At 38.3% G+C, this 27,170-nt stretch overlaps 1 protein-coding gene and 1 long non-coding RNA gene across 4 annotated transcripts in view; both read right to left on the bottom strand.

Moving 5' to 3' along the window:
- The window catches only part of nrg2a (neuregulin 2a), a 399,111-nt gene that overhangs the window by 211,455 nt on the left and 160,486 nt on the right, over window positions 1-27,170 (bottom strand). The window lies entirely within an intron of this gene.
- LOC121324626 lies at window positions 161-17,417 on the bottom strand. The gene is made up of 3 exons (XR_005951251.1): window positions 17,183-17,417; window positions 13,105-13,108; window positions 161-171 (listed from the first exon to the last, which is right to left on the bottom strand). It is a non-coding gene; the product is annotated as an uncharacterized LOC121324626 (long non-coding RNA).

Consider the following 27,170-nt stretch of genomic DNA (forward strand, 5'->3'; position numbering starts at 1 on the left):
CTATTTATATAGAATGGTTTATCAGATTATAGCAGTTTGAAACACCTATAGGAGGCTAGGACTGTAAGTGCTTGGTGCAGATTGCTATTGTGTTCCCAAGCAGGCAGACAGATAGATGGTCTTGTTGAGCCAATTGAAGGGTATAGTCCGAGTGATTAGCACCAGTGTAAACTGCTCTCTGTTACAGCTACCGGTTAAGAACATAAGAACATAAGAAAGTTTACAAACGAGAGGAGGCCATTCGGCCCATCTTGCTCGTTTGGTTGTTAGTAGCTTATTGATCCCAAAATCTCATCAAGCACTTTCTTGAAGGATCCCTGGGTGTCAGCTTCAACAACATTACTGGGGAGTTGATTCCAGACCCTCACAATTCTCTGTGTAAAAAAGTGTCTCCTATTTTCTGTTCTGAATGCCCCTTTTTCTAAACTCCATTTGTGACCCCTGGTCCTTGTTTCTTTTTTCAGGCTGAAAAAGTCCCTTGCGTCGACACTGTCAATACCTTTTAGAATTTTGAATGCTTGAATTAGGTTGCCACGTAGTCTTCTTTGTTCAAGACTGAACAGATTAAATTATTTTAGCCTGTCTGCATATGACATACCTTTTAAGCCCGGAATAATTCTGGTCGCTCTTCTTTGCACTCTTCCTAGAGCAGCAATATCTTTTTTATAGCGAGGTGACCAGAACTGCACACAATATTCAAGATGAGGTCTTACAAGTGCATTGTACAGTTTTAACATTACTTCCCTTGATTTAAATTCAACACTTTTCACAATGTATCCGAGTATCTTGTTAGCCTTTTTTATAGCTTCCCCACATTGCCTAGATGAAGACATTTCTGAGTCAACAAAAACTCCTAGGTCTTTTTCATAGATTCCTTCTCCAATTTCAATATCTCCCATATGATATTTATAATGTACATTTTTATTTCCTGCGTGCAGTACCTTACACTTTTCTCTATTAAATGTCATTTGCCATGTATCTGCCCAGTTCTGAATCTTGTCTAGATCATTTTGAATGACCTTTGCTGCTGCAACAGTGTTTGCCACTCCTCCTACTTTTGTGTCGTCTGCAAATTTAACAAGTTTGCTTACTATACCAGAATCTAAATCATTAATGTAGATTAGGAATAGCAGAGGACCTAATACTGATCCCTGTGGTACACCGCTGGTTACCACACTCCATTCTGAGGTTTTTCCTCTAATCAGTACTTTCTGTTTTCTACATGTTAACCACTCCCTAATCCATGTACATGTGTTTCCTTGAATCCCAACTGCGTTCAGTTTGAGAATTAATCTTTTGTGCGGGACTTTGTCAAAAGCTTTCTGGAAATCTAAATAAACCATGTCATATGCTTTGCAATTATCCATTATCGATGTTGCATCCTCAAAAAAATCAAGCAAGTTAGTTAGGCACGATCTCCCTTTCCTAAAACCATGTTGACTGTCTCCCAGTACCCTGTTACCATATAGGTAATTTTCCATTTTGGATCTTATTATAGTTTCCATAAGTTTGCATATAATAGAAGTCAGGCTTACTGGTCTGTAGTTACCTGGTTCAGTTTTGTTTCCCTTTTTGTGGATCGGTATTATTTTCCAGTCTGTCGGTACCACCCCTGTGTCAAGAGACTGCTGCATGATCTTGGTTAGCGGTTTGTAAATTACTTCTTTCATTTCTTTGAGTACTACTGGGAGGATCTCATCCGGCCCAGGGGATTTGTTTATTTTAAGAGCTCCTAGTCCCTTTAACACTTCTGCCTCAGTTATGCTAAAGTTATTTAAAACTGGATAGGAACTGGATGACATGTGGGGCATGTTGTCAGTATCTTCCTTTGTAAAAACTTATGAAAAGTAATCATTTAACATATTTGCTATTTTTTTTTCTTCCTCTACGATTTTGCCATTTGTATCTCTTAAACATTTAATCTCCTCTTTGAATGTTCTCTTGCTGTTGTAATATTGGAAAAACATTTTGGAATTGGTTTTAGCTCCCTTAGCAATGTTCATTTCTATTTCTCTCTTGGCCTTTCTAACTTCCTTTTTGACTTGCATTTGCAGTTCTGTGTACTCTTTCTGTGTACTTTCTTTTTGGTCCTTTTTTAATGCTCTGTAAAGTGCCTTTTTTCGCTGAATATTTTTTTTAATTGATCTATTAAACCATTTTGGCAATTTAGTTTTACATTTAGATTTGTCTACTTTAGGGATATAATTGTTTTGCGCCTCTAGTACTACGTTTTTGAAGAACAACCATCCTTCTTCTGTGGGTGTTTTCTCTATTTTACTCCAATCTACTTCTGTTAGTCTCTGTTTCATACCTTCATAGTTTGCTTTTCTAAAATTGTAAACCTTAGCTTTAGTCTTTACTTTTGAGGATTTAAAACACACTTCAAATGAGACCATGTTGTGGTCTGAGTTTGCCAGTGGTTCTCTGACCTCTGTTTTAGTTATTCTATCTTCGTTATTTGAAAAGACTAAATCAAGGCATGCCTCCCCTCTAGTGGGTGCCTTCACAAATTGTGTTAGGAAGCAGTCATTTGTCATTTCCACCATTTCTATTTCATCCTTCGCGCTACCCACCGGGTTTTCCCATTTTATTTGGGGGAAGTTGAAATCCCCCATTAGTATGGCTTCTCCTTTGCTACACACATTTCTAATGTCATTGTATAACAGATTATTGTGCTCACCGTCTGAATCTGGCGGTCTATAGCATGCTCCTATTATTATGCCTTTTGAATTTTTGTCTGTTATTCTGACCCATATTGATTCGGTTTTATTTTCTTTGTCCAGGTTTAACACCTGGGCTTCAAGACTGTTTCTTATGTATAGCGCTACCCCTCCTCCTCGTCTGTCCTGCCTGTCTTTCCTATACAGTGTATACCCACAAATATTATATTCGTCCCCATCACTCTCAGATAACCACGTTTCTGTAACACCTATCACATCATAGTTACCTGTTAGTGCAGTAGCTTCAAGTTCTAGAATTTTGTTTCTGATACTTCTAGCATTTAGATAAATACATTTAATGGTTGTCTTACCTGAGTTGTTGTTCTTGTGCAGGACACTCGGTCTATACTTCTGTTCTTTATTCCTTCGTTGGAAACTGCTCAGGATTTTTCAGCCAATCAGAGTCCATGTTTCCCTTCTGTATTCCACAATACCTCACAGAGAAACCCTATTCATGACATCATCGTGCTTGCTTTCACTTGCTACCATGCTGTATTCTCCACAAAAGCACAGCTGATGTCACCTGCTTTAAAATCTAATACCAGGGGACCTTTTTTGAATTCTATCCAACTGCAAAGCCATTTCAAAGTGGTGCCATCGAAATTGACCACGTCTCTCAGTCACATAATGGTATTGTCTTCATTAACCTTTTCCTTATTTTCAATGAAATAAAAGTAAATAAATGTAAAGTTGGTAATGATAAGAAACAAACAGAGCTGTCACTGTTTAACTTGTGTATCACTGATAAAGCAGTATGTAATGCAGTTCTAGGACTGAGAGTGTCTGTGTGTGGGATATATCAGCACTCACAGCTGGTAAACAGACCTCAGCATTCAACCTCGGACCGGTCACTTCTACTGGAGCCAGTATTACTCATATACTCAGTGCTGGCTATCCTATAACCCAATAATATTGTGGTTCAGTTTGAGAAACAAAACAGCTGTTATACAAACCGTGGGGCATTTGCCTTGATCCAGAGAAAATCAGGACATGTGGAATGTAAACAAACTGGATTACCAACAGTGTCTGCTATTTGATTAAGCAGCAATTACAGTAGTGATGGTACAATGTCAACTATCACAATATTATCCAAAAATAATTTTGGTGTTGGATTTTATATTGTACAGATTGATGGGAGTTTCTGACATTACAACTATTTCTTCCTGTAACCAACTTTTCTTGGATTTGCCCATGAAGACATTGTGGGGCTTATTAAATAAGTGGAGAAAAAGTTTCATTTTTAGTTAACTCATCGTTTAAGATATTTGCAATTTTCAGCTAATAGTGAAAAACTAAAAATGTTTGTAGTGAACAGATTGCAAAATCGCACGTAATTACCGTATACAGTAGCTATGTGTGTGTGTGTGAGTGCACGCTTCACCTTGGGTGCTGGGCATTAATTAAATAATAAACTGGACATTTTGAAGTTTAGTTGTTGCACCTCTGTAGGAAAACTGTAGTGCTTAATCACAAGGAATCCCTTCCCTTGATGTCACCTTAGTAATGTGTTCTGTTCCAGACCCTGAATACCGCTACCTGGTTGAAGCCCTGTAATCTGGCTGTTAATGAGATCGTGAGAGATTGAGTCACATGAGCTACTCCCAAAATAGGAGGGCTAACATGGGAAATCTTGTCTGGTACATTCCAACTGTCATTCACATATCCTCCCAGTGCATCCATAATATGTGAAAGAACCCTAAATAACATTTAGAAAGAAAGCTTGGGAATGTCCCTACAAACTGTAATCACAATTGGGTAAGCAGTTCAAAAGTGATAGCCAACAAGTATTACCAGTGGCATAATAAAAAGGAGTTTCAGTATGATTGTATTTCAAGGGGTTGGTTGTGCTACCTTTTCGGATTGCAAATGGCATGTTTTGCACACAAGAACCCTAGAAATAGTTTAAAAACGCCTCAAAACATTCTTAATATACACCAATGAACCTACTGAAGAAGGTATTGCCAGTTTCAGATCTGCCAGGGGCTTTATGATTAGCAGAATCTTCTTGTATTTACTGATACCTTCCACAGTTCTGAGGTCACTCTTCTCTTGATTTGTGATGATGTTGTAAGACCGTGCACAGTGCAATCATAACTGACATTTCTCTTACCTGTAAAATGTCAACATGAGACATTTTAAGGTTTAATTACCAGCTGTCACATTTAAGTAAGCCTCTGCATGCTTCAAGTCAACCGTTGTATAAACATACAGTTCCCTTTCAATTCGAAGAAGACCAAAAACAATACTTTTGGGATATGCCTGCCACAGTTATTTACTGAGCATTTTACGTCAGAGCTGCCGATAGGCCCCTCTGGGGAGTGACGTTCTCGGTCCCGCCTACTGGGGGATTAAACAGTCACTCTGTGGACATCATGGTCGCTTTTGCTTTTCACAATGAGGTAGGTAAGATTCTATGAGCGCTCACTTTGAGTTTTCTGCTAAATTCCACTGCAACTTATTGCTGGAATTGATTCCCTGAATTAGAAACTTGGCTTCAACGAGGACTATCTTTATAGACGGGACGGACTGCAAGGGAACCAGTCTACTTGGAGAAAAGATCCTCGAACAGGTTCAGAAGCATTTAAACTAGAAAGGAAGGGGGGAGATATCAACAAAAAAACAGAAGGGAGACCGCATCAAAACAAGGACAACAACTCAGGTAAGACAACCATTAAATGTATTTACCTAAATGCTAGAAGTATCAGAAACAAAATTTTAGAACTTGAAGCTACTGCACTAACAAGTAACTATGATGTGATAGGTATTACAGAAACGTGGTTGTCTGAGAGTGATGGGGACAAATATAATATTTGTGGGTATACACTGTATAGGAAAGACAGGCAGGACAGAAGAGGAGGAGGGGTAGCGCTATACATAAGAAACAGTCTTGAAGCCCAGGTGTTAAACCTGAACAAAGAAAACAAAGCCGAATCAATATGGGTCAGAATAATGGACAAACATTCAGCGACAGCGAGTGGGAAAAGTACAGGCGTGGAAAAGTACAGAGCAGTTTAGAAGCAGAAAGGAGAAATTACATCTTTATTGCTTTAATCAGAAAACAGAGGACATTGGGGAAACACAGCAGCAGCTCAAAGTCAAACAGCTGCGTGTGTTTTTCTGATAATAAACAAGCTGAAACTCGGAGCAGCTGATTCAAATTCAGCGCCATTCTGAGACACGGGCGAGGGGAGGAGCCAACAGCACAGCAGAGCAATGCAGTTAAATGAGGCAGTCTTCCCAGAGACAGCGAGTGGAAGCGACAGCGAGTGGGAGAAGTACAGGCGTGGAAAAGTACAGAGCAGTTTCGAAGCAGTTTGAAAGCAGGCTGACGGCTGCAGAAGAAACTAAACTAAAAAAAAAAAAAAAACTCTCAACATGGTCTTCAAGCCAGTAATCTGTGACACCTGCTTGATGTGGGAAATCCGAGAAAACCCAGCGGAGCTAAACCAAGTGTGCGTAAAGTGCCGCGCGATCCAGGATTTGCATAAACTAGTAAGTATGCTAGAAATGGAGCTGGAAGAAGTGAGACAGCAACAGGATCTTGAGGAACTGGCAAACCCACAATTCATGGAAGTCTGCATCACCCCTAACAGACTGAAAGCCACCAGGGAGATAGAAGGTCAGAACAGCTGGGTTCAGGTAGGCAGAAGCAGGGAAAAAAAGAAACTTCGTCAAACACAACCACCAGAAATCAAAACAACCAACAGATTTGAGTCACTTCAGAATTTTGATGAGCAGAACCAACAACAAGAGAATGAAAGGAACAACATCCAGGACCCTATTGACAGTGGTGACCAGACAGCAAAAAGAAGGGAGGTCATGATTGTTGGGGACTCCATATTGAGAAACACAGCAAGTTCAATTCGCAGTTTGGACCCCCTTACTACAACAGTGTGTTGCCTTCCGGGAGCCTCGGTCAAGCACATCACTGAAAACGTGGACAGGCTCCTAGAACGAACAGGAGACGACCCGGTAGTAGTCGTCCACATCGGTACAAACAACATTGGAAGAGACAGACCAAAATCCCTGCAAAACAAATTCAGAGAGCTAGGAAGGAAATTAAAAGAGAAAACCAAAACTGTGGTATTTTCTGGTATACTACCCGCACCTTGCAAAGGACCATATGGACAGCTGGAAATAATTAATCAAAACGAATGGCTGAAGACGTGGTGCACACGGGAAGGCTTCACCTATCTTGATCATTGGACCACATTCTACAACGAGGACTATCTGTATAGACGGGATGGACTGCATTTAAATAACAAGGGAACTAGTCTACTCGGAGAAAAGATCCTCGAGCAGGTTCGGAAGCATTTAAACTAGAAAGGAAGGGGGGAGAAATCAACAAAAAAACAGAAGGGAGACCGCATCAAAACAAGAACAACAACTCAGGTAAGACAACCATTAAATGTATTTATCTAAATGCTAGAAGTATCAGAAACAAAATTCTAGAACTTGAAGCTACTGCACTAACAGGTAACTATGATGTGATAGGTGTTACAGAAACTTGGTTGTCTGAGAGTGATGGGGACGAATATAATATTTGTGGGTATACACTGTATAGGAAAGACAGGCAGGACAGAAGAGGAGGAGGGGTAGCGCTATACATAAGAAACAGTCTTGAAGCCCAGGTGTTAAACCTGGACAAAGAAAATAAAACCGAATCAATATGGGTCAGAATAACAGACAAAAATTCAAAAGGCATAATAATAGGAGCATGCTATAGACCGCCAGATTCAGACGGTGAGCACAATAATCTGTTATACAATGACATTAGAAATGTATGTAGCAAAGGAGAAGCCATACTAATGGGGGATTTCAACTTCCCCCAAATAAAATGGGAAAACCCGGTGGGTAGCGCGAAGGATGAAATAGAAATGGTGGAAATGACAAATGACTGCTTCCTAACACAATTTGTGAAGGCACCCACTAGAGGGGAGGCATGCCTTGATTTAGTCTTTTCAAATAACGAAGATAGAATAACTAAAACAGAGGTCAGAGAACCACTGGCAAACTCAGACCACAACATGGTCTCATTTGAAGTGTTTTTTAAATCCTCAAAAGTAAAGACTAAAGCTAAGGTTTACAATTTTAGAAAAGCAAACTATGAAGGTATGAAACAGAGACTAACAGAAGTAGATTGGAGTAAAATAGAGAAAACACCCACAGAAGAAGGATGGTTGTTCTTCAAAAATGTAGTACTAGAGGCGCAAAACAATTATATCCCTAAAGTAGACAAATCTAAATGTAAAACTAAATTGCCAAAATGGTTTAATAGATCAATTAAAAAAAATATTCAGCGAAAAAAGGCACTTTACAGAGCATTAAAAAAGGACCAAAAAGAAAGTACGCAGAAAGAGTACACAGAACTGCAAACGCAAGTCAAAAAGGAAGTTAGAAAGGCCAAGAGAGAAATAGAAATGAACATTGCTAAGGGAGCTAAAACCAATTCCAAAATGTTTTTCCAATATTACAACAGCAAGCGAACATTCAAAGAGGAGATTAAATGTTTAAGAGATACAAATGGCAAAATCGTAGATGAAGAAAAAAAATAGCAAATATGTTAAATGATTACTTTTCACAAGTTTTTACAAAGGAAGATACTGACAACATGCCCCACATGTCATCCAGTTCCTATCCAGTTTTAAATAACTTTAGCAAAACTGAGGCAGAAGTGTTATAGGGACTAGGAGCTCTTAAAATAGGAGACACTTTTTTACACAGAGAATTGTGAGGGTCTGGAATCAACTCCCCAGTAATGTTGTTGAAGCTGACACCCTGGGATCCTTCAAGAAGCTGCTTGATGAGATTTTGGGACCAATAAGCTACTAACAACCAAACGAGCAAGATGGACCGAATGGCCTCCTCTCGTTTGTAAACTTTCTTATGTTCTAAAATAAACAAATCCCCTGGGCCGGATGAGATCCTCCCAGTAGTACTCAAAGAAATGAAAGAAGTAATTTACAAACCGCTAACCAAGATCATGCAGCAGTCTCTTGACACAGGGGTGGTACCGACAGACTGGAAAATTGCAAACGTAATACCGATCCACAAAAAGGGAAACAAAACTGAACCAGGTAACTACAGACCAGTAAGCCTGACTTCTATTATATGCAAACTTATGGAAACTATAATAAGATCCAAAATGGAAAATTACCTATATGGTAACAGGGTACTGGGAGACAGTCAACATGGTTTTAGGAAAGGGAGATCGTGCCTAACTAACTTGCTTGATTTTTTTGAGGATGCAACATCGATAATGGATAATTGCAAAGCATATGACATGGTTTATTTAGATTTCCAGAAAGCTTTTGACAAAGTCCCGCACAAAAGATTAATTCTCAAACTGAACGCAGTTGGGATTCAAGGAAACACATGTACATGGATTAGGGAGTGGTTAACATGTAGAAAACAGAAAGTACTGATTAGAGGAAAAACCTCAGAATGGAGTGTGGTAACCAGCGGTGTACCACAGGGATCAGTATTAGGTCCTCTGCTATTCCTAATCTATATTAATGATTTAGATTCTGGTATAGTAAGCAAACTTGTTAAATTTGCAGACGACACAAAAGAAGGAGGAGTGGCAAACACTGTTGCAGCAGCAAAGGTCATTCAAAATGATCTAGACAAGATTCAGAACTGGGCAGACACATGGCAAATGACATTTAATAGAGAAAAGTGTAAGGTACTGCACGCAGGAAATAAAAATGTACATTATAAATATCATATGGGAGATATTGAAATTGGAGAAGGAATCTATGAAAAAGACCTAGGAGTTTTTGTTGACTCAGAAATGTCTTCATCTAGACAATGTGGGGAAGCTATAAAAAAGGCTAACAAGATGCTCGGATACATTGTGAAAAGTGTTGAATTTAAATCAAGGGAAGTAATGTTAAAACTGTACAATGCACTAGTAAGACCTCATCTTGAATATTGTGTTCAGTTCTGGTCACCTCGCTATAAAAAAGATATTGCTGCTCTAGAAAGAGTGCAAAGAAGAGCGACCAGAATTATTCCGGGCTTAAAAGGCATGTCATATGCAGACAGGCTAAAAGAATTGAATCTGTTCAGTCTTGAACAAAGAAGACTACGTGGCGACCTAATTCAAGCATTCAAAATTCTAAAAGGTATTGACAGTGTCGACCCAAGGGACTTTTTCAACCTGAAAAATGAAACAAGGACCAGGGGTCACAAATGGAGTTTAGAAAAAGGGGCATTCAGAACAGAAAATAGGAGACACTTTTTTACACAGAGAATTGTGAGGGTCTGGAATCAACTCCCCAGTAATGTTGTTGAAGCTGACACCCTGGGATCCTTCAATAAGCTGCTTGATGAGATTTTGGGATCAATAAGCTACTAACAACCAAACGAGCAAGATGGGCCGAATGGCCTCCTCTCGTTTGTAAATTTTCTTTTGTTCTTATGTTCTTAATGTGGTAGATCCCTCAATGCCTTCATTAGGCACAAGAGTCCTTGAGGTTGTGTGCTCACACCATAAAGATAAGTTTGATGGTAGCGAGACGTCTCTCATCTGTCCGCTCGCGCACCCTCGTGACGGCTTTGATATACTTTCACAAAAGTATTGTTGTTGGTCGTCTTCTCTTTCAGGGAACCGGGGTTACATCCGTAACCTATCGTTCTGACCTCATAAAAGCTTCCCATAGTAAAAGCCAAGCAAAGTGTAATAAAGCACAGAGAGGTATGGTAAAGCATATAAAGAAACATGGCAAAGCATTGTATAATCATGGGGAAAACTAAAAAAAAAAGCTTTTCATTATAAAGTGAATACTTTTAAAATGCTCTGAGCCTTCGGTAATGGACTAGCCTATATTAGTATTATGTATGTTTATAAGTGTTTGGTGGCTACCTCTAAACAAGTTGAAAGTGTTTTTTATTGCACTCTTTGCTTTGTCAGATCTGTCAAACAAAAAGTGCAAGACAAAAGTATGCTCTCAACTTGATCAGAGAGAGCCACCCAACACTTGTAAGCATATTATAAGTCATTAAATCTAAATTTAAAAAACAGATGAACAGTATTAATATACAGTATTAACGTATTAACAAACGTATTGACATGCAGCTCTACACTCTCAGTGAAAAGTGCAGATCTACACTCTCAGTGAAAGTGTAGTTGCTGCTAATAGATTCCAAAGGGGGCGTGACTTATTCTTTTTCTTATACATGGCGAATGATGTACTGTATAATTTCCTATAAACTTTAGTGTTTTACAGTCATATTATACACACTGGTAGCGTGAGACCCATGTATAATAAGATTAGGTGGTGCCGCAAGACCCATGTATATAGAGTATTAACTATAGGTAAATGTGTGTAATAAGCCTGTTAGGGAATTCGAGGGGCTTTGGGACATCATAGGCCACAAGACCGTAGGCAAACTACGACCAGTACATGAATCTAACAACCATCAATATCAAAACAAACAACAACAGCCTGGAGATTTAAAGTTTCATCTGCGAAGACAGGGAGACATTTGTGGAAGAAAAGAATAAAGCAAGTGCTTCTAAAAAATGTTAAGAAGTGAGAAAAAATGTTTCTCACTTCTTAACATGTTAGGCTGTGTAGCCTGATGGCCCTCAGAAAGCAGAGGAATTCATTCAACTCCACCCTCCAGAAAAGCCAAGGTAGCGCTCTCATGATTACATGTGACCAGAAACCCTCAATAGAATTACAGCCTTATTATATACAGTCGTGTGTACATTATCCCTTATATTATTATTATTATTATTATTATTATTATTATTATTGTACAGTTTTCAAGTTGTTTCTTCTTGAATCTCCAGCTCCCAATGTAGATGAAGTGGTGTGGGCGCTAAGCTGAACCCACACCAAAGTTAGTTTGCCTGCTGCGCCACTGTACCACTCATTACTCTGATTTCTTAGCGGAATTCAACAGAAGGCTTGATTTATTTTGCAAAGAGGGTTGATGTTTTAACAGAGGGAATGGTATTATAAATAAGAGAGGGCTGGCCAATACTCTCCTAAGAGATAAGCTAAACACTCATGAAACGGGTTCTGCTGATTTTGCAATAGACCCCAGCCATTGACGACATGGTTGCATGACCAGGAGAAAGTTTGTGTAAATACAGAAACTAGCAGATGTTAGCACAACAACAGACCCTGTAAACAACATTACATCTTCAGACCAGTTTGAAGGAAGGAACAGTGTCTACATGTTCCATGAAGAGATTGCCCACTCCATATCATCTGAAAACAGTCTGAGGATCTCGCTCTAGGTTTGCAGGGATTCCCCTTGGTGGTTGTACTAATAGAGTATTTCAACTGCATCACATTAGCCAGGTCTGGGAAATACTCATATGACATATTACTGTATGTTGTTCACACTGTTAGAATTTCTATATATAAACACCTTACCCTTGTTCTTTTAGTATCGAGACAAGCTCTATTTCATGATTTAAACTATATCAAGCACTTTTTCCATTTGACAATTTTAACACATTGAACAATTAAGCACATGGTTTTAGTTCCTCTGACATAATATTTACTATGTGTGAAGCCCTATTGTTTACTCAGTATTCATTCGTGTTGTCCAGTCAAAAAGATTTAGAATAATTTTCAGACCACACTGCAAACTGTTAATTAGGCAACCAGCACAATGCCACAGCAGCAGAAGTGTCATTTTAAACCAACTTATGTCTATGGGTACAGATTGTGATGACAAAACCAATACATACAAGTTAAACTGTAAAATGTTATCTAGTGTGGCAGAAAATGCATCACCGTGGCAAACAAAAACTAGGCTACCGTATACTGTAAACTATTAATGAATTAACATAGCTCTGTTTATGTTGCCAGGTTATTAAAATCACTTATACAAATATTTAGATCTCTGCATAAAACACATTTCAGGATTGATATTTATATCTGCCAACCTTTATATCAATTTGATAAAATAACAGTAAACATTGTTTGTTTTGTTAGGGAAACAAAAAAATCTACAGCTCCTGGTCCCCCAGTTTTCCTCCTCTGGAATACAAATGGTGCAGCATTCTAAGCACACATCTGTGAGGAGCAGATAACACTGCAGGCTGCTCACATGCACTGACTCAACACCCAGGTGACACCGCTGAACCAAGCTGTGGAAGGGGTGTGGGTAATTTACTGACCAGGAGACAGACAGGTGTAATTGAAAACACCACACAGGTGCCCAGTTTTATTTCAGGGGCGTGTTGGGTTTCTTCAGCCCGCAGAGGGCGCTGTTGGTCCGTGGTCTGCTTACCAACTATGGTAAACAGAACCACGGGAATACCAAGCAAGGGTAAACAGTTCAGGCGCACTCGCAGGTGCTTCAAAACAATAATGCAAAAATCGAAGGCACAAAGAAACAGGGAAAATAAAACAGTAACAAAACTACAAAGAAAAGGTGCTGCACTCTACGTAGGACTCTCACCGTCCTACGCTGCCTGCTACCTAGCCTGCTCAGCTATCCTTATTCAGGGATCTGCCCAAGTGTTCCCCTCCCTCACTGTCTCGCTCTGAACCTCCGTCCTGTTCCGTTTGGTCGTGGACCAACGTTTCCGCGCACTCTGCGCGTTTAAAAGGGCAGATCTGAGGAAACAACAGAGCTTTAATTTATAGGGCTAACAATCTCCCAAGACGCGCCTCTCAGCCATTCAGAGAGGGGGAAAGTCCACACACCCACTTTCCCACCTCCCCGTGTCACTGCCATGACTCACAGGCGGTTGTTGGACGACTGCCGCCCTCTTCCTGCAGCCCGTGAACACGCCAGCAGAGTCAGCACAGATCTCTCCCTGTTACACAAGCATACAAGGAGCTGAAGACTTTGTATGGAACGCAGTGATAGTGTAATTGTAAAATGTGATGAAAAAAAGATTTACCACAAAAAAAATGAATCCAGAGGAGACGTGTATAATGCTCCAGTATTGTTAATTAAGCTAGTGGGAGAATGGACTGGGAACCAGGAGAAGAAGCAGTAGCTTGCAAGGTAACTGGTGTGTAAGAGACAGAATGGATTGGAAGTCTTTAGATTTTTTTAGTTGTGTAAATATCCTTCTGCCTGATACAGTTTGATGGCATATAATTTAGTGTGTCCAATTAGTTCTCCTCAAATAAGAATGTCCAGTTATGTTCCACAGTAATCCTCACAACAGCTCAGGAGAACTGAGAGTGAGTGGGTCCCCTCCAAACCATGACCAAGAACTCGAGAGCAGATATCAGGGAGCTCACAATCAAGCCCTGCAAAGCACCTGGCCAGTAGGGGCCACTGTCACATGATGAGGAGAAATTCTGATTTTAACTCTCAAACTCGCGGGAGTGTCACAGCTTTCGCCAAAACACGAACCGACGCTCCCCTGGCTCACCCTGCACACCTCGCGCTTGTGCCTTTATTACGGCAGCTTCAAACACTGGAACAGCTCTTCTGACTGAGACTGAGGGAACGAACATAGAGGTGCCTTAAATTCTCATTATCCTAGAATGAAATGGAAAGTGGAATACAGGCCGACAGTTTTCAGGTGCCAGTGTCAAGTGTGCCAAAGTGGAAAGCTCAACTATCAAAAGCATTTTGGAAGTAAAATAGTGCATTATTCAAATGATCCCAATTCATCAGACTCTTGACAAGTGTGACCTGCTGGTAGTGTAAGCGGAGATCTGTGTGGTGTTTATATCAAGGAGAAGCACTCATGAATTTCAAATGAAAAGCCAGGACCGCTATTTCAATTTGCACTCTAAAAAGGCAATAAAAATAATCATTGTAATAACAATGTTAGCCTCACGTTAAAAAATGACAATATTCTCTAGCTATGTGTTTGCTAATATTTCAAATAAATAGAAAAAATTATCCAAAGTAGAACTGTATATATATATTTGTTTCTGTAAACAATGAGTTATTCACCAAAGTGCACGACAGCTGAGTCGTACAGTCCACAGACAATAGACACTATAGCACTTGAATCCAATTATTACAGTATAAAAAGGATTGCCTTTTCTTCCCACTGTGCTCACTCTTCAGCCCTGTATACTGTACAGCACTGGATTCAAATATTACACACTTCTGTGATATATAACATTGTTTCTGGGCTCAAAGGATTGATTACAAATACAAATTACACAGTATTCTGTAACATACAACAATCGGACACTGCTTTCTCATTGTTTCCTATTAAGGTTAGACGTTCTGTTATTACTCAATAATGGAACAGCAAAAAAGATTAATCGAGACAATTAAAAAGGCTAATCAATTACACTTGTTGCGATGGATGCTTGAGCCCTGCTCTCAAATAGTCTCTCAGTGGACTGCAATGATTACAGGTATTATAAATGAAAAGCTGTAAGAGTTAGTATAATAGTGATGATGGTATGTGATACAGCATACTCCAGTATGTTTTGTGTGTCTGCTGATATCTTACCGTGCTACTATTGTAACAAGTATGCATAAACTGGTTGTTTTATACATGTAAAGAAATGTAAAAAAAATGCAGGCAGACAGACAGACAGACCAGCTGGTAACTTTGGTAACTGATAGCATTTAGAACACTATTACCAGAGGATACTATGCACCTTCTATAAAACTAGATACAACATGCAAAAATCCTCCCTTTGTATTTGTAAAATGATAGTCTACCCCTTCCCTTCCCATATGCACCCCTGCAGTAGATAATAAAATATATTAACATGCATTTCTTAATTATCCAAATAACCACTACAGCCAAGAATTTATTCTACAAATGTGATATTACTGTAGCTTCCCACAAGTAGCACTATTTCCTTACCTCAGAGTCAAGCTGTAATGCACACCCTCTTAGCAATTCCAAATGCAAAGAAGTAAATGATGGACGACCATGTTAATGCATACTACATAAACCCAGACTGGTTGACCTTCATTTTAATTTCACCTCTTGGAATAGCAAGCCCATTAAAGGTTAAGGGCCTGCCTTATTGTTTAACCTGTTCATGAAACTGTATAATTATTGAGGGCTGTTTATATTGGCGATTTGAACAGACAAATAAACTGACAAGCAAAGCCAGCATTGTTTTAGTTAAGCTTTGCTATTCCGAATAATCACTGCAGCTACAGTAAGACACCCAGTCAATCCACCACGGAATCCATCACCGGCACTCCGTTCACATGCCATATCAACGACACACTTATTAATGCATTTATTTTAGTAACTCCGAATGCACCATTATTTTACCCCCCATGTTCTTACCAATTTAGAATGTCCAATTCTGTTCCTTCGCCACAGCAGTCCCCCACAGCTGCCTGGAGGGCAATGCAACATTTCCCATCGGATCCCAAACCTGTGCACCCCTGACCACATCACTTATCCTGCACACTATGCGCTTATGCCTTTACCAGGAGAGGACCAAGACTTAACCATGGTTTTGACCCAGCTGTATCATAGTTGCTGTGAATTCCTTATGCAATGCTTGTACTCACTTGTGTTTGCATGACCCATTAATTCACAAACATAGTTAATCCTCATGTTTTTTACTTAAAAAAACTGAAATAAACTTCATAAGCACTTGCAATAACAAATGTTTCAACAATAAGCCTTTTTTCAAGGTAGTAAATTTTGAAGACTTAGGAGTAGGTTTACTAAAGTGTTGCACCTGTCACAATAGTCGCAAACCAGTCAGAAGTCTTGGGTGAAATGTACTAAACAGGAGCAATGCTATTTGAGACTTTTCAGGGAATACCTTGGGGCAGCAGTTACACTGCGTTTCAACCTTAGATGAATATGTAGTTGTGGGCGTTCCTGCATAAATCTGCAAAAAGTGTATGGAGAGTTCTCAAATATTATAATGAGATGTATGAAAGCTGCAGACAATTGCGACACTTACTCTATAGGAATAGGAAACACACCTATTCTACTAATGTGCAGGTGATTTGTAATTGTGCTCAATTTAATGCTGCACCACTGACAATATACATTTGGCTTATAGGCTACCCATGCCAGTAGTGGTATAATGCAAAATTTGTTGCTAGAAAATTGTATTAATGAAAATACTGTCTTCCTGTAAGTTTCGTAACTTCTCAATGTGGCACCATGATCTATTTTTAATTGTTAATTGTCTAGGCTACCAAATTAATAACAATAACAATTAAATAATCTATTTGCATATTCATATTTGTATATTTGCATTACACCATGTGTGCAATGCAGAAGCATGATTTATTTTGTGTTACCATACTGGCAGCCTACAAGCTAAAGTAAAAAGAAAGTGTACTCGGTAGTCATTTGATTTCATTACTGTACTGTATACTGTATAGGCCTACTGTACAGATTTATATTTTTACATATTGTAACGTTTAGCCTACCCAAAAAACATCAGTGTTATTTCAGTGCAATGATTTATACATTTAAAATGCATTGAGCACTATAAATGGATGTGTGTGTGATACATTTTTATTTTTTTTAAACCTGGTACCTCCTAATGTCAGACAAACATATCTGGTTTAACAAGAAGTGTATTCAAATAAAGATGATTTTCAGTCAGACACATCCAATTAAGCATTCCTGTGTTTTGATGTCTTCATGACATTCCCGTTACCACCTGGTCTTCAAACTTCTCAAAACTGTCTAAACTTCAAGGGGTAAGATGGGGTGTGTCTTTATATGCTGTCCAGTTTCTGCAGGAGGTACGGAGTGACTCTGAGCAACGTCACATATATCAGAAAGTTCCTGACAGATGTAATTACGTCTTAAGTACCTGTATGATAACGACTATGCTGTTCATGTGTATATATACACATATATATATATATATATATATATATATATATATATATATATATATATATATATATATATATATATAGTAAGGTGGCAGGGGGAGGGTTAGATTCCTCCCTGCCTAAAAACCATGTGAAAATGCACATTTTTTTCATTTAATTGCTTTTGGTTAATTGTATTTGTGTTAATAGTTTTATTGCCAGTCAGCCCCTGCACATTAGAGCCAGGTGCAGGCTATTTAAGGAAAGCAGCCAGTTTGCTGTTGCTGTTGCTGCTGTGGAGTAAAGAGTCTGGCTGGAAGTCTTAAGGTCTGTGTAAAACCTACGTTTGGTGTTATATAAATTTTTAGTAGTGTTTTGTTCTCGTATTATATGTCAGGTAAACAGCTTAGCTGTCCTGCATGTTAGTCAGGGACCTGCATATGTTTAGTTAGTGCTCAATGAAAGCTAGGTGTCTGTTTGTTTGATTTATTTTTTAAATAAAGTGCGCGAAAGGGCTTTAAAAATACGTTTTATTTCTGGGTCACGTTCTTAAAGGGGAACAAACCCGATCTACAGCCAGCCTGTTTACTATATATATATATATATATATATATATATATAGACAGACACACACACACACACACACACACACACAGTACTGTAAATAGATCTTTTTGCGGCCAAAATATCAGAAATGCGACCAATTTCGTATCAGAAATGTTGGCGACCTGTTGCCCTGAAAGTTGTATAACACTTCATAATATTGTATGCGCAACATGAAGACCTGATGATGGTTAATATTACTGTTTATGCCTTAAAAAAATAAACATTTTCTGTGTATTTACACATAGGCTAATGTAACACGATCACTGAGTTTGAAAGAATAGAAAAAGACACACAATACTGCATACAAAATATAATTTACTGACAGGAAAATTTATATGAAAATCAATCCGCCAAAACTGTTTAACACGACATTTAAATGCGGTGTATAGGCGTACTAGTGCAATATTAACTCCAAAACAGAACAGAATGCAAATTCTGATATCATAGTAAATCAACAGAAATGCTGCTAGAAAGTATTTACCAAAGTTAAAAAGGTTTTGTTTTTTGTTTCTTTTATACCATCTTAAAACCAAACGTTCTATTTTTTAATTTACAGCAGAGAGGGTCACAGAAAAGCTACAAGGAATGTTCTAAAAAAAAAAAAAAAAAAAAAAAAAAAAAAAAAAATAGCCCCCTACACAGTTAGAGCATTGATTTTACAGAATTATACTACGCCATAGCAAAACATGAAAATGAATACAGCTACAGTAGCTTTTATTTATTACTTATTTATTTATTGTACCAAATATGAAGCTACTTTACTGTAAACCAATCTGAAAAAAACATTTTAAATCCAGTTTTTGTTTTTTTTGGGGGGGAGGGGTTAAATGGGAATATCACTTGTCCTGGTAGTGCTGCTTTCCTTAACGGCATTCATATCCCCGAAAGAGACCAGCCTGAAATGATCTTTTTTTTTAACTAGTTCATGGAGAACAGACATAAACTGCTTGCATGCTTTGCCTTTACTGTGGATGTTTTCAGGTCCACATCAATACCGGTAATGTCTGCTACTTATGCCCTCTAGCAGTCGGATGAATTTCGTATAAAGTCAACCATTGGAAGTATTTATATATTGGAAGTATTTATATAGTGCCAAAAATGTTTGCGATTTTTTTTTTTTTTATGCGTGAAAATCATATAATAAAAGACTCGCAAATATTTCTGAATTTACGGTATGTTTAAATAGGTAAAATGAAGACGGAACAGAATCCATTGTACAGATGACATTTGTTTACATTTAACAAAAACAATGCTATTTTGATTCTTGCATCCTTACATGTATAGATGTTATCCTTCGAGTACCCTCCGCTGCAGCAAACCACAACTCAACACCCCACTAATTATTTGAACTATATGCACAACTCTCGCAATGTATAATGCTAGCGATCTCGCTAAGAAGATGCAAAAATATTTAAATTAGTTAATTGTGGCTGTCTTCATTAACATATTTTTTGCTGCAATGAAAATGCAAATTGAAGTATATTTGCGCTGCCTCTGGCCCATCTTACTACATCTAGCCCTTACAGTTGAAAAGTTTGTCATTGAATTTTTGTTTTTCCGAAATGTAGCACTATTGCACGTTTAAGAGTTAGGGATGATATACTTTACTGTATAAGGGCCCTTCACTTATACATTGTCTTCAATATGTAGTCAGAGAGCCCATCAACGTTACTAAATTATCATTTTACTACAGCATACCGCTGTATACTTTGAAAGGTGTTTCTTAACAAGTGACAAAAGCACACTCTGTCTCCTTGCATTGTTTCCCTTGCTGGGTACAGAGAAGAGGCCTCAGCCCAGCATGAGCTTTTTATAAAATCACACCACAAACGAGGCAGAAAGAAGCCTGAGATCTGAGGATCAGTCAAAAACAGCACCTCATCAAATGGATCACCAGGCTTCAGGGTCCCTACCCTCATTAGCTGGAACTGGGTCAAACCAAAAAAACATTTTTATGATGTGCCGTTAATTCACTTCTGCACATTTACATAGTTAAAGATGTGCTAAGAATATACACAGAGTAGCATATCATTTATACAACATTAATTAGGTTTCAAGACAAAGAGTTAATTAACTATGTTACTCCACTCTAGCTGGCAATCTAGTGGACCAGAATCTCATTCATTCTGGGAGTACACTGAAACATACTGGGGTTCTCTACGGTACATTATTCATTGTGACTCAGGAAGAAAATATTGGTTTTATTGGGCAACCCTCAAATGACCCTTTAGACAACATTGATCTACGTTTAACAGTATATTAAACCATGGCCTACAAACAACTCCAACAACTGTACAGTAGTAAGACCGCTATACAAAATCACTGTTTCAGAGGGGACGGAAATTATAGATGCACACAAGTGTTCTATTTACACACTATTGTACCTCAGTTCAGATTGTCAAGTTTCTGAAGGAGACCTAGTCAGCCTGGCTAATAATGATCAAACAAGTGTAACAAAGGCCTTCGGTCAAGGCTCATTTGCGCCCTTTAAAATACTGGAAGCAGACACCGAACTGAAAGTTTAGCGTGGCTGTGCACTTTTTTTAAACACAAAACAAAATAACAACCTAACTCCCATTGGAGTGCTAAACTAAACTTTTCTTCAAGTCTAAACTATACTGGACAGCTAAGCCGTTTACCGGTTCACCAAAACACATTCGGCCCATGTTACAAATGGCCATTATGTGCGAATGCTCAGAATGTGTCATATTCGAAACTTCTTTTTGCGTGCCACAATCCGTTGCGCTGTCCACAAATATAATGTATGCACAGCGCAATTTGGCAGGAGTGGCCCGACAATTTGTGAGATCGTACCATGTTTGAAAGAATGCGCTAAGCACAAAAAACTGTTTTGCGAGGCACGTCTTAACTCCACGCACATCACTCCAGGGTAGAAGGTTTCATCCACATCTATATAATGAATATATTCAAAAGAATGATTGTGATAGCAGCATAACTAGTTTAAAATACATGTTTAAAAAATAAACAAGGAAGCTGCAATTATGATCATGCTTTCGGACCGAAAGAAAACTAATCACTTTCCCAAGGACCCTTTCTTGGTGCTGAAAGAGTAACTTGCAAAACAGAATCAAGAGTACAACAAAGTATCATAGTACATACCATCGGTACGTAACACAGACCGAGCTGGCAGATACTAAACAACTACATGTATAATGCAGGAAAGCTTTACTTTAATAGACAAATACAGCAGTATATCAATCAAGCAAGTTTGTACCTCCTTACACTGCTTATACAGTAGTAGGCTAGACTACTGATTACTGTATTGGTAAATTTTGTAGGTGTTTGATTGTAATGTTAATGTACAAAAGGTGCTCCTTTTTTTTACTCCACTGCCCGTTCAACCCATTTTAATTAAGCTTAACACGATACAAGACTAGGGTGTGTGAACTATGCTTCAGCTGCAGAGTCACTTACAACAATGTCTCACCTGAAAGACAGAGCACAAGGAGGTTAAGAGACTTGCTCAGGGTCACACAACAACTCAGTGGCTGAGCTGGGATTTGAACCAGGGACCTCCTGGTTACAAGGCCATTTCTTTAATCACTGGACCACACAGCCACCATTGTAAGTGAGGTACACATATTCTAGTACGTTTTCATCATTTTGGATCTCAAAATATGTTTTTAGTCACGGACACCCTTGCGTCCAAGCCGTGCCAGATTAAGTTGACGATCGAACCAGACTTTACGCACCAATCTGAACACGGTGTCAGGGGAAAGTGCCTCAGTTTCCCGCAGACGCTTAAAATCCAGGCCGGTAATTTGGGTGGGGTGGGTGGTGTCTGACCTTGCCTTTTGTAAGAGATTTCTTGACTGGCAGGAATTATTGTTGGTTTTAAACTCGCTGTCAGCAGAGATGTTAAAATTTCTACTGTTAAATATGTATTACAGTCCAGTTCAGCATTAGTCTTTTCAAATAACGAAGATAGAATAACTAAAACAGAGGTCAGAGAACCACTGGCAAACTCAGACCACAACATGGTCTCATTTGAACTGTTTTTTAAATCCCCAAAAGTAATGACTAAAGCTAAGGTTTACAATTTTAGAAAAGCAAACTATGAAGGTATGAAACAGAGACTAACAGAAGTAGATTGGAGTAAAATAGAGAAAACACCCACAGAAGAAGGATGGTTGTTCTTCAAAAATTTAGTACTAGAGGCACAAAACAATTATACCCATAAAGTAGACAAATCTAAATGTAAAACTAAATTGCCAAAATGGTTTAATAGATCAATTAAAAAAAATATTCAGCGAAAAAAGGCACTTTACAGAGCATTAAAAAAGGACCAAAAAGAAAGTACGCAGAAAGAGAACACAGAACTGCAAACGCAAGTCAAAAAGGAAGTTAGAAAGGCCAAGAGAGAAATAGAAATGAACATTGCTAAGGGAGCTAAAACCAATTCCAAAATGTTTTTCCAATATTACAACAGCAAGCGAACATTCAAAGAGGAGATTAAATGTGTTTAAGAGATACAAATGCCAAAATCGTAGATGAAGAAAAAAAAATAGCAAATATATTAAATGATCACTTTTCACAAGTTTTTACAAAGGAAGATACTGACAACATGCCCCACATGTCATCCAGTTTCTATCCAGTTTTAAATAACTTTAGCATAACTGAGGCAGAAGTGTTAAAGGGACTAGGAGCTCTTAAAATAAACAAATCCCCTGGGCCGGATGAGATCCTCCCAGTAGTACTCAAAGAAATGAAAGAAGTAATTTACAAACCGCTAACCAAGATCATGCAGCAGTCTCTTGACACAGGGGTGGTACCGACAGACTGGAAAATTGCAAACGTAATACCGATCCACAAAAAGGGAAACAAAACTGAACCAGGTAACTACAGACCAGTAAGCCTGACTTCTATTATATGCAAACTTATGGAAACTATATAATAAGATCCAAAATGGAAAATTACCTATATGGTAACAGGGTCCTGGGAGACAGTCAACATGGTTTTAGGAAAGGGAGATCGTGTCTAACTAACTTGCTTGATTTTTTTGAGGATGCAACATCGATAATGGATAATTGCAAAGCATATGACATGGTTTATTTAGATTTCCAGAAAGCTTTTGACAAAGTCCCGCACAAAAGATTAATTCTCAAACTGAACGCAGTTGGGATTCAAGGAAACACATGTACATGGATTAGGGAGTGGTTAACATGTAAAAAACAGAAAGTACTGATTAGAGGAAAAACCTCAGAATGGAGTGTGGTAACCAGCGGTGTACCACAGGGATCAGTATTAGGTCCTCTGCTATTCCTAATCTACATTAATGATTTAGATTCTGGTATAGTAAGCAAACTTGTTAAATTTGCAGACGACACAAAAGTAGGAGGAGTGGCAAACACTGTTGCAGCAGCAAAGGTCATTCAAAATGATCTAGACAAGATTCAGAACTGGGCAGACACATGGCAAATGACATTTAATAGAGAAAAGTGTAAGGTACTGCACGCAGGAAATAAAAATGTACATTATAAATATCATATGGGAGATACTGAAATTGGAGAAGGAATCTATGAAAAAGACCTAGGAGTTTTTGTTGACTCAGAAATGTCTTCATCTAGACAATGTGGGGAAGCTATAAAAAAGGCTAACAAGATGCTCGGATACATTGTGAAAAGTGTTGAATTTAAATCAAGGGAAGTAATGTTAAAACTGTACAATGCACTAGTAAGACCTCATCTTGAATATTGTGTGCAGTTCTGGTCACCTCGCTATAAAAAAGATATTGCTGCTCTAGAAAGAGTGCAAAGAAGAGCGACCAGAATTATTCCGGGCTTAAAAGGCATGTCATATGCAGACAGGCGAAAAGAATTGAATCTGTTCAGTCTTGAACAAAGAAGACTACGTGGCAACCTAATTCAAGCATTCAAAATTCTAAAAGGTATTGACAGTGTCGACCCAAGGGACTTTTTCAGCCTGACAAAAGAAACAAGGACCAGGGGTCACAAATGGAGATTAGACAAAGGGGCATTCAGAACAGAAAATAGGAGACACTTTTTTACACAGAGAATTGTGAGGGTCTGGAATCAACTCCCCAGTAATGTTGTTGAAGCTGACACCCTGGGATCCTTCAAGAAGCTGCTTGATGAGATTTTGGGATCAATAAGCTACTAACAACCAAACAAGCAAGATGGGCCGAATGGCCTCCTCTCGTTTGTAAACTTTCTTATGTTCTTATGTTCTTAAAACTGGAGACAGAATACTGGTCCTCTATTGAACAGCTAAATGAAATAGAAGAAAACAAAGATTGAAAAAAACAAACAAATAATAATAATTAAAAAAACTACAACGTGGACTGGTTAATGTACTTAAAGAAAAAAATCTGAACATTCATTTTATGGAAATAAGTCCAAAATATCTCTTTATGCCAGAATGGCATAAAATTCCCTTATGTTGTTGAGATTTTTTTTTACTTCTTTCTATAAAATGAATGTCCATATTTTTTTCTTTAAGTACATTGTTAAGTACATCTTGTTTTCTTCTATTTCGTTTAGCTGTTCCTCATCTAGTAATTTTTCGAGATTTACAATTATACTGTAAATTTACAGTATAATCGTAAATCTCGAAAAACTACTCACTTCTAAATCTTTTGTAGTCATTTTTGTATTACTTTAGTATAAATACATGTTAATTTGGATTCGTATGTTGTTTTTTCTGACTTTATGTGAACGAAAAGACACACATTTGCCCATTTTCCTATTTGAAATAGTGATATTTTGAAATATCACTGTCCTGGTCACAAAAGCAAAGTTTGTGGGGAATAATAGCCATTTTCTATACTTTTGAGGCATAAGCAATTAGGAAATAACACTTACTACCCAGGAACAAAAATTGTGTTACATAGTGTAATGAAACATTAGACATAGATAAATGCATCTGTGCAAATTTCACATGCTTAAGAACAAAATTATTGAATTTGCGATAAGCATGACAGTTTGCAATGTGCACAATATTTCCATAGTGCCCTGTTCTCAGCAATATTAGCAAAGGGCTGCAGGGCCCAAGGGCTCAATCTGTAAAGTATCCCTGTACTTTGACACCCATGATCTGCATTCCATGCTATTGACTATGCCGTACAGGTGTGGTAGAAGCAGGGTGCGTGGTGAGTGGGGGGCAGTTGGAAGGGGTTTTCAGCAGGAGTATGAGTAAGGGATACGCATGTGCAGGCTGCATCCACAGGCAATGACCTTGGCCATGCTGAGATTCCCGACTTTGGGGCTTCCGAACAGAGTAGTGTTTTCAGCAATGTGAATTTGTTTTACAGTCCACACTTCTGTAAATATGTTTATGTATAATGTAAGGAGCATGGGTCAGAGCTACTCAGAACACAGACGCATTTCTGTAAAATAAAGTGGAATTTGATGCTTATCCAGTTAGAAAGTCGCTACAATATATTTTTATTTAAGTTATATGTTGAATGGCATACAATATCATGTGGTCTATTGTTTCATTTCTCCGTTTAGTAGCTTATTTATATATTTGTGGGGGTGGGCATGTAAATTCGGGGGTGCCAATGCTACTGTTGTGTGGTGAGCTTTGCTTCTGCATTCCATGTGCAGGTTACATTTGAGTGTAGACTCATCTGAGGAATAACGGTATGTACTGTAAATCTATGATAACTGCCATGCCAGTCCAATGTCGTGTGGTATTCCAATTCTGCGTATTCACGTGTAGCTCTTGTGCATTTCTCTTATATTGGTAACGAATGTGCAGGTGGTTTTGCGAGGCATAAACACATTTGCAAATTGAGTAAAAAATTGCTATTTTCCAACTTCATGCAACTGTTTTGTGCTGTGTTAGAAAATATAAATTTTGCGAGGCGCATCGCTTTGAATATCTGGGCCATAATATATCTTTTTGAGCTTCATACAGGTCTCTGCACAGGCTTCACACAGGCAGCCCAGACCACACATTTCTGACCTTCTTCTATACCTGCCTGCTAATTAAGCTTTACAAGATATCTCCTTAGTTCACCTAATTATTTAGTGGTCATTAAAATCTTGAATGACAGTATCCCAAAAGATTTTAATTGAGAAAAAAATATTTTAAATATACAGTATTTCAAACAAATTGCTTAACTTAAAACTGCACGTATTTGTGACATCCCACCATGGACAATGAACATGCTTTTTCATGTCTTTAAGTGCTGGAGCTGAAAGATGAACAAAGCTCAGTTAACATTAGCGCTGCTGAACCCTGAAAGATGAACAGAGCTCAGTTAGTTAACATTAGCTGTACTGAGCCTGATTAGCTGACAGGTCCCAGCATTTTGAAGATGACACTGTGCACACCATATGTTTCAATTTAAATTAACTGCTTTGTCACATGAAAGAGCTGGGCTAAGGATTACATATAGAGGATTTCTGGCTCCTAAGTGATTGAGGTAATTGTGCTGTAATTGGAAAATGGAACTTCCCAAAAGAAACAAAGCTGTTTTGGAGAAACTGGAAGCACTAGGAGCTAAATCGCTGCCTGCAATGCAATCACACCCACACACACGCGCACACACACACACTTGCATACACATGCATAATGCTGCAGGCATGCACATTCTATGCATGCTGGCAGCATTATGAACAATCTGCATTTAGCAAAAAGTGCACTTGAAGTGCATTTAAAAGGCTCTGAGGCTACGATCAGTGGTCACTGTCCTGAACCTCAATAACATTTACAGAGGTTGTAAACTGTACCCTTTACCCTTAAGATGGTTGTATAAGCACGATCTAAGGGAAATGGAAAATTAAAGTTAAAGTAACAGCAAAGCAAACAACCAAATGACTTTAGTCGCCATCTAGTGAACAGCTAATCTAAAATGAAATATTTACATGTATAAACTTGACACCCCATCTCAAGTCTGTCACCTGTGGTACTCTGGATCAAAAGAAATAAAGATATTCTTCTTTTCAATTATTACACTATGTAACACAATTTTTGTTCCTGGGTAGTAAGTGTTATTTCCTAATTGCTTATGCCTCAAAAGTATAGAAAATGGCTATTATTCCCCACAAACTTTGCTTTTGTGACCAGGACAGTGATATTTCAAAATATCACTATTTCCAATGGGAAAATGGGCAAATGTGTGTCTTTTCGTTCACATAAAGT

Source organism: Polyodon spathula, chromosome 12 (assembly GCF_017654505.1).
Source record: "Polyodon spathula isolate WHYD16114869_AA chromosome 12, ASM1765450v1, whole genome shotgun sequence".
Classification (NCBI taxonomy): domain Eukaryota; kingdom Metazoa; phylum Chordata; class Actinopteri; order Acipenseriformes; family Polyodontidae; genus Polyodon; species Polyodon spathula.